The sequence below is a fragment of the Halyomorpha halys genome, unplaced genomic scaffold (assembly GCF_000696795.3).
Source record: "Halyomorpha halys isolate HHAL.00 unplaced genomic scaffold, Hhal_1.1 Scaffold185.1, whole genome shotgun sequence".
NCBI lineage: Eukaryota > Metazoa > Arthropoda > Insecta > Hemiptera > Pentatomidae > Halyomorpha > Halyomorpha halys.
This window is the reverse complement of record NW_027106126.1, coordinates 2,034,420-2,041,844: the sequence shown is the minus strand read 5'-3', so window position 1 is coordinate 2,041,844 and position 7,425 is coordinate 2,034,420.

Genomic DNA, 7,425 nt, shown 5'->3' with positions numbered 1-7,425 from the left:
CAAATAAATTTAATTAAAAGGAATTAGAGTGAAGAAAAAAATTGAGAAAGTCAAAATGATCTCTGTTTATGTTATTTCGATTATTCTCAAACAATTATGTTTCAATAAGTGGGCGTCACTGTATATGCTTATTAAAAAATAAACAAATGAAATTTAATAAAATAAAAAAAAAGGAGCATTACATTAGGAATTGTCTGCATTATCTTATGTGCAATGAGATAATAATTTTGATCTGATAAAATATTTTTGCTTGTTTTATAAATTAAAGAAATGTTTTTTATAATTAGGAATTAAAACACGACTTAGCCCACCTTGAAGAGAACGCCGAACTGTAATGAGGGCTTGGTGGAACTCAGCCCCTTGGCAACTGGTAAAATACTCCTAATATTTTATTAATCTTAATACTAGACCATTATTACATTGTAATTATTATATTGATAAGATTTAATGGTAACCGAATAAATAAAATGGAGCAATGCTATAAGTTACATGCCTTTAAATATAATGCCTTTAAAAGCCTGAATTTTTTTTTAATAAAGTACTGTAATTTCACTAAAAAAAGAAAAAGAAAGAAAAGAAGAGTAATTTTCAAAATTTGGTTTTGATATGAAAAAGCATTTATTTTACCTTCATTACAACTTGCTCGCATACTTCAGCAGAAACTTCAAAAATCTTTGGTAAAATAATCATCAATAAACAATTTATGAAAATTTCGGATGAATCAAAAATATCATCTGACTATAATATTAAAATTCAATACTAAAAAAATTCATAGTATAAAATTTAAGAAAAAATACTTTATTAATATTTTCTAGCTTACGTAATTTTTAGATGTTTTTATGTTCACAAATAAAACATTATCCTTTTTCCTATTCTTCGATCGGCTGACGTCTTGAAGTATTCCAACAAGTGAAATCAGTCCATCTTGAGTGATACCAATCTAGTCTAGACAGTGTGTAGACGATTTGACTCATAAAATGACGAACATTTCATCAAAATTCATAGTTCAATGTGAGTTTATTGGATTTTCTCATCAATATGTTTCTTATTATCAGGTTTTCATTAATAAATAATTAGGAAACAAATTAATTAATTATTTTGACTGAAAAAATGCAACCTGCTAACAGCCCAACTTTAGGGATTATTCACCAAATGATGAACTTTTATTAGATATAAGTATCTGGACTCAATAGGTCTGCCGACTCACATCATAAAGCAACAGGGAAGAAGCTCTGAGAGCCAGACCTAGGAACCGAATCCTGTGGGAAATACAATCAGTTCCTGAAGGAGTTAATGAATGAGTCCGCGAACAAATGGAAGAGGCGTACAATAGTAGCCGACAAAGGTCCGCCCTCGGGGTATTGCATTGTTTTAAGGCCACCATCTGAATCATAATTATAGCAGAGCATCAATAATCTTTATAACCCATCTATGTTTTAACGCCCTCCTTGTCAGTATGAAGAGGAGTTTCTAAAAGAAGTCCGCCGCGTCAGGACGACAGACAAATAGATGATTCTGAAACGCAGTTCTGTGAGAGAAGTAAAAAGACTAAACAATAAGCATTTCCATGTCCGAACAAAGCCATATTTACCGAAAATAAAATGTTGAAAAAAATGAAATTCATACCTTATTTTTTGATACATGGCACTGTGTGGAATTTCAGTGACCAAGGATAAATTAAATATTTTCTCAACTACATATTAAATCATATGATCCTATATTATACCTTCCATTAATAGATTCTTTCACAGTTTTAGTCCTAGAAGGGTGTTCCCTCACATTTGGATAGTGGACATGTCTTGTATGAGTCACCAATTACGTCCAAGTAATTTGTCGTACAATCGTTTAAAGTGGGTTCTTATATAGTTGAAATGTTTAAGACACTAAACAAATGTTATGTTGCTGACGTGCGTATACGCTTGTATGATTGTTCATAATATTATCGAGAAATCCTATTTAACACACACAATTAGTAAAGTTTTGCTCCACTGAAAATACCCCTTCAGTTTTACAGTTAATATTCACTATACTTAAACTTATAATATTAGCTCTGAAACGTACTCACTGAGACGTCATAGCCGTATATAAACGGAAGTTTTAGGCGAGCTACGAATTTTTGGTAGGAACCTGTGGATCTCAATACTTCCAGACATAAAATTTGGAAATCAATTTTGCCGTTCGCTAAAAAAAAAAAAGTTCATATTTAGAAACAAACTAAACATACTTTTGAGCTTAAATATTTTTAAACATTCTTGGAATATCACTAAGCAATTCAATAAAAAAACAAAAAACAATGATCTTGTTAAGTTTTTGGCTCAAAATATTGTTATATAAGCACATATAGACAGGCTAAACAATTTTGATACAATAATTTTCAGGATCTTGAGCTTAACATAATCCAGAACATTCACCCCAGTTACCCAGTTGAATAATTTGAGCCATCAAAGATAAAAATCAGCTAAGCCGTTCATTCAATCTTCACGTGAGTATCTAATGGGAACCATGGATGGCGCTGCAGAATTTTGGCCCGTGCCTTATTCCAGTGCTATCCAAAAAATGATTTATTTTGGGGCTTTAAAACAAAGGCCCAACCTATGTACCATAAGATCGGTCTTGGACATTAATATCCGCGTCGAAATCTTTAAAATTCATTTATCACTGTCTAGATCCGCTAACTTCACTCTGACAGAGTTTTGAAACCTCTAACATTTTTTAATATCGTTTAAATTAAAGTTTCAGTGAGAATTTAAGAATTGAAATTGTAACTCAGTACTTCTCCAATAAATTTCCTTTCTTTTCATATCTCATTCGTAAAAATCCATCGCTCCTGAGAACCAGAACAAGAAGCAATACTACCGCATTATAAATATATTTCTGCTCAAAAAATAAAGTTTGAAATAGCTGGTCCTTAAATGTGTTTAAACTTTGGGATCTTCCCTCAATAAGTATTTATTGCGTATCGTTAGATAATCTAGGCGTTTCGTAATGTAAATACGCTAGTGCGAGCACAATAGTAAATTAAAATAAATTTCATACCAAATTTTACAGAAAAAGAGATTTGACATTTATACAATTTATCTATGAAAATCATCACAATTCAGCAGTGAATTTGTATGCTTCCACTTTTATCATTTCTTGAGGGTTCATATAAGTGAACCACAAATAACCATTCATTTGTTTCTGTGCTTATTAAAAATAAATAATTTATTCTACAACTTACCTCAGTCATCAGAGTAGTGTAATATAATATAAAACCTAAGTTTTTCGAAGAAATTTGAAATGACAAGGGCGGCAGTTTCCTGTAAGCCTTTTTGTCTTATCTCTATCTAGCTTCAAAATATGATGCTAGTAATTTGTAAACAGTCTAAAATTGAGAGAACCAAGGCATGCCATGCTGTCTCAGTTGTTTATAATTCAGAAATATTCAACACATCTCTCAGATCTGAACTATATTACTAACATGCCTATAAATGAGAGTGATATCTTTGCTTACAGGCGATTTAACTAGATTATAAACACTTCATGAAACATCATTAGATAGTTTCCATCTGGACCTATTTTTTTTCCTTTTCATTTATTGAAATTTATAATTGTATTTACATAAAAATACATTTAGTAAATGTGATATTATTCTATTACAATGGCGTGGTACAGATGTGTATAGAAACTACCCATTGGTAGAACTCTAAACCCGACCAATTTGGATATTTTGTTAACTTTAAATATTCCGGTTTAAATCCTGAAACTTTTTTTTTTTTTTTTTTTTTTTTTTTTAATATCTAAGTATCATTAAGGTTATATTTAAATAGATATGAACAAAATGTACTTTGAGCAAAAATTGTTTTCCTTACGTACTTTGGATAATATTTGGAATATTGAGAACTCAGTCAGTACCTACTTCAGTTGTTGATTGACCAATTCGAAAACTACTCTGCTCTGAGTTATTTAACTTTGAATATTTTCCTGAGTAATAGAGTACTTCATCCTACAAGAGTACAAGAGAGTACAATTCATTACATATTAAACACTGGTTTAAATTCTTGTAAAAGAAAGATACTAAGAGATAAAAAATATTAATTCATAGGTATAAAATTTAGATAACGTACTGAAAGTCTGATTAGATAAAAATTGCTGATCATTTTAGTGTTTATGAATGCACATAAACTCTGCTATTTATGTATTATAACTTTTTGGATTTATTCAAAATTAAGATATATTCTATGCTGTATTCCTAGTTTCACACTGAGTGAACTTAAAATCAATAGAGTTTTAAAAAAGAATTACCATTAATAGACCGTAATACCATAGAAATGTGTAAAGCTTAAGTAATGAAAAAAGCAAGTAAGCAATCTTAAAACCGATAATATTTTTAAAAATTTTGAACATTAAAATTTACCTTGACATGGTAGACATTTTTAAATGTTCAAATTAGTCGATACGCGAGCTCACTATTATAAAATTGTTGTGTATTAAACATTGTAATATTATTAAATAGGTTTCGGCTGAAACATCTTGAGGTGGTCTTAGACTATGGGAGACAGTAGTTCGTTAGAAAAACTATTGACACCTATTAACGCATAGGAACCTTGCGAGGCTTAATTGAATGGTATCACAGGTGTTGTCAGCCATGAGAGGGCTGCCTTCAAGCAAATCCCAGGAGAAGTCAATTATGGTTTATCACAAATACTTTTCGGAAAGTTTTTATCATATATTCTTTGAGGTGGAGCAACGAGAAGCCAATCAGAAGGACGAAAGCTGCAAGGATGACGCCCACTACGACAAAGCGGATAGCCTGACGAATGTGCTTGAAGATTAGCAGCTAGAGAGCTGAAGGAGAAGCAGGAGACATGACTGCCTCAAATAGGGATAGAAGGAAGAGATGACAGCCAACCACATCACTGCTTGAACATTACCTCATACCATGGTATACATCACCATCTACAGTTTCTACTCACCAAGAAGCAAATAAAATCAAGAGATATTTTATAGCAAGACCATCAATCTGAAACATTTCAATGTATTATATTATGCATGTGTTTATTAAACTGTTAATAAATACTTTGTAAATTTATAAAGCGTTGACGCTTATATTACCCACACCCTAATATATTACGTATTCAATGGTAATAATAATTTGTAAAGATATCTAATTCGTAAGTGGTAAACATGCTAAATGTCTTTGAAAAAAGTAATCAAATGATAATAATTTTTTAGGACTCAACTAATTTGAATTAATATAAATTATTTTGGATATTTACCTTTATATTTCTTATTACTTATTTCCTTTAAAAGTAGCTACTCAGGCCATGGAAGGTATCGACTACTGTCAATCTCTATATTTACAATATGTATAAAAATAAATATAAAAACTGTATATACATTAATTAAAGTATAATTAATTTTTGTCATATTTTTAAAACAGAGAAATAAAAGCTTAACATAAAGTTGACTGTTTCTTTTTCATAATTAAATTAATTAATTATGTTTATACTATTAATAATTTTTTATTTTAGAATAAATTTGGTTCTAGCGTTCACGGAGCCATATTTTTTAATAAACGGTGAAAACGACCAACCCCATGTACTTTATTGGCGGGCGAACCACAAAAAGGCAGCGAGATCTGAAGCCCATGAATAAGTGGTTAAGTCAGCACACAAAGCTTACTTACGAACATAACTTTTGTTTTACGACATTGTGTCAGGTTCACTTCCTTTTCCATATTTATTATTCTTCAAAGACTTTTTTTTTCTTGTCTTTAACTGGAACTGGAGATTAAATAATGTTGGTCTCTTGGAAGAGACTGACTAATGTTGAGCTCATTGGTTCCACGAATGTAACCCTCGCGCATCACATCATACTCACAAGTTCATTATAAATTCCAGTATTCTTCGTTTTAAATATTGATTAACTGTTTGAATTCATTTATTAGAATCTTAGTTTGTTGAGAAGGTAAAAAAAATGTAAAGCAAAAGACTTTATCATTTCTATTTTGGTAGAAATGCCAGATTTTAATAATACAATATTGATATATAATGTTGAACAGATTACAAAGATAAATTATTTAATTCTTAAATGACAAATTTTAATAATAATTAGTATGTTTTATTCTCTTTTTTCCTATCTTTATTTTACCCTCCTCCCCCACCTCTTTCTGTATTCTTTTCTCAATTTTCCTTACCCACATAATTAGTTATGTTCACCATATATTATTATTGTTACGTTTTCTATTTTTTCTAACTAAACTTCCTATTTTGTTTCTTTATCTAATATTATAATTACATATTTCAGTAGTTTCATATATTTTCTTTCTCTAAATTTTATTTTTTCTTTCCATAATTTTAATTTTTAAATTATTAATAAACTAAAATATTCATATTCCTTAGCATTATATAACTTCAAATTTTTATTTTATTTCCTTAATTATGTTATTTTTACTTTCTTATTAATTTCCTATATGTACATTTTATTTTCCACTACTTACATCACTTTAATTTCATTCTGTACAATTTCACCCCCCAAAATTTTCTCCTCATATGATTCATCCACAGTCAACTATCTCTCATCATTATAAATTATTCAATTACTATTAATAAGCTTAATATTTTCCATCATGAAGTAATTAGAGTAAAACATCGCTTAATGAAAATGCTTTCTCAAATACTTGTTCACTTACTCGATGAGTTGATTTATATTTATCTGTTTTGCTAAATATTTATTTTCTATTTAAACCTTTATTCCCTTTTGTTTTTCAAAATACCTATGATTTTCGATAAAATGAGGATTGTGCATGCAAAAATCGAAATAAATTGTCGAAGTAACAGCTTACAGGAGAGAAACAATTTATTTTTAAATCTTATTATTCATATTTAATAATAAAAAAAAAAAAATTCCCTCAAATAAAGTTAAGTAGTTAAGAAAAAAAAGTTTGTAATAATTTTTACACCAGTTCTAAGGGATTGTTGCATGATTAAAAAAATAAAATAAATACAACTTAGCATAACAAAAAAAACTTTGAAAACTTTATTTTGTTTCTAATACCGTAGAGGTGTTAACTAAATACACCAAAAAATTCACAATTTATCTGATTATTAACTTGAATAACGAAGAAAATAAAATAACACTTTAGACTGGTTTTTATTTACCGAATTATCATCATGCAACCCATCGTTAAGTATTAAAATCAGAATGAAGTACACTATTAATTCCATCACCAAAAATATCATTTTATTTAGAAAATTTTAGGCATTGACATGGTTATTTTTTCTTTCTGGTTTTAGAAGTAATAGGGCTGTCGGAATTATCTAATAAAGAGCGTTCTACATAGAAATTCAGGTAAACGAATAATTATTTATTTACAATTTTTTGAAATTTCACCAGTGTCATTTTATTAAGTAAAATAAGTTCCATAATATTCACTCAGTTCTT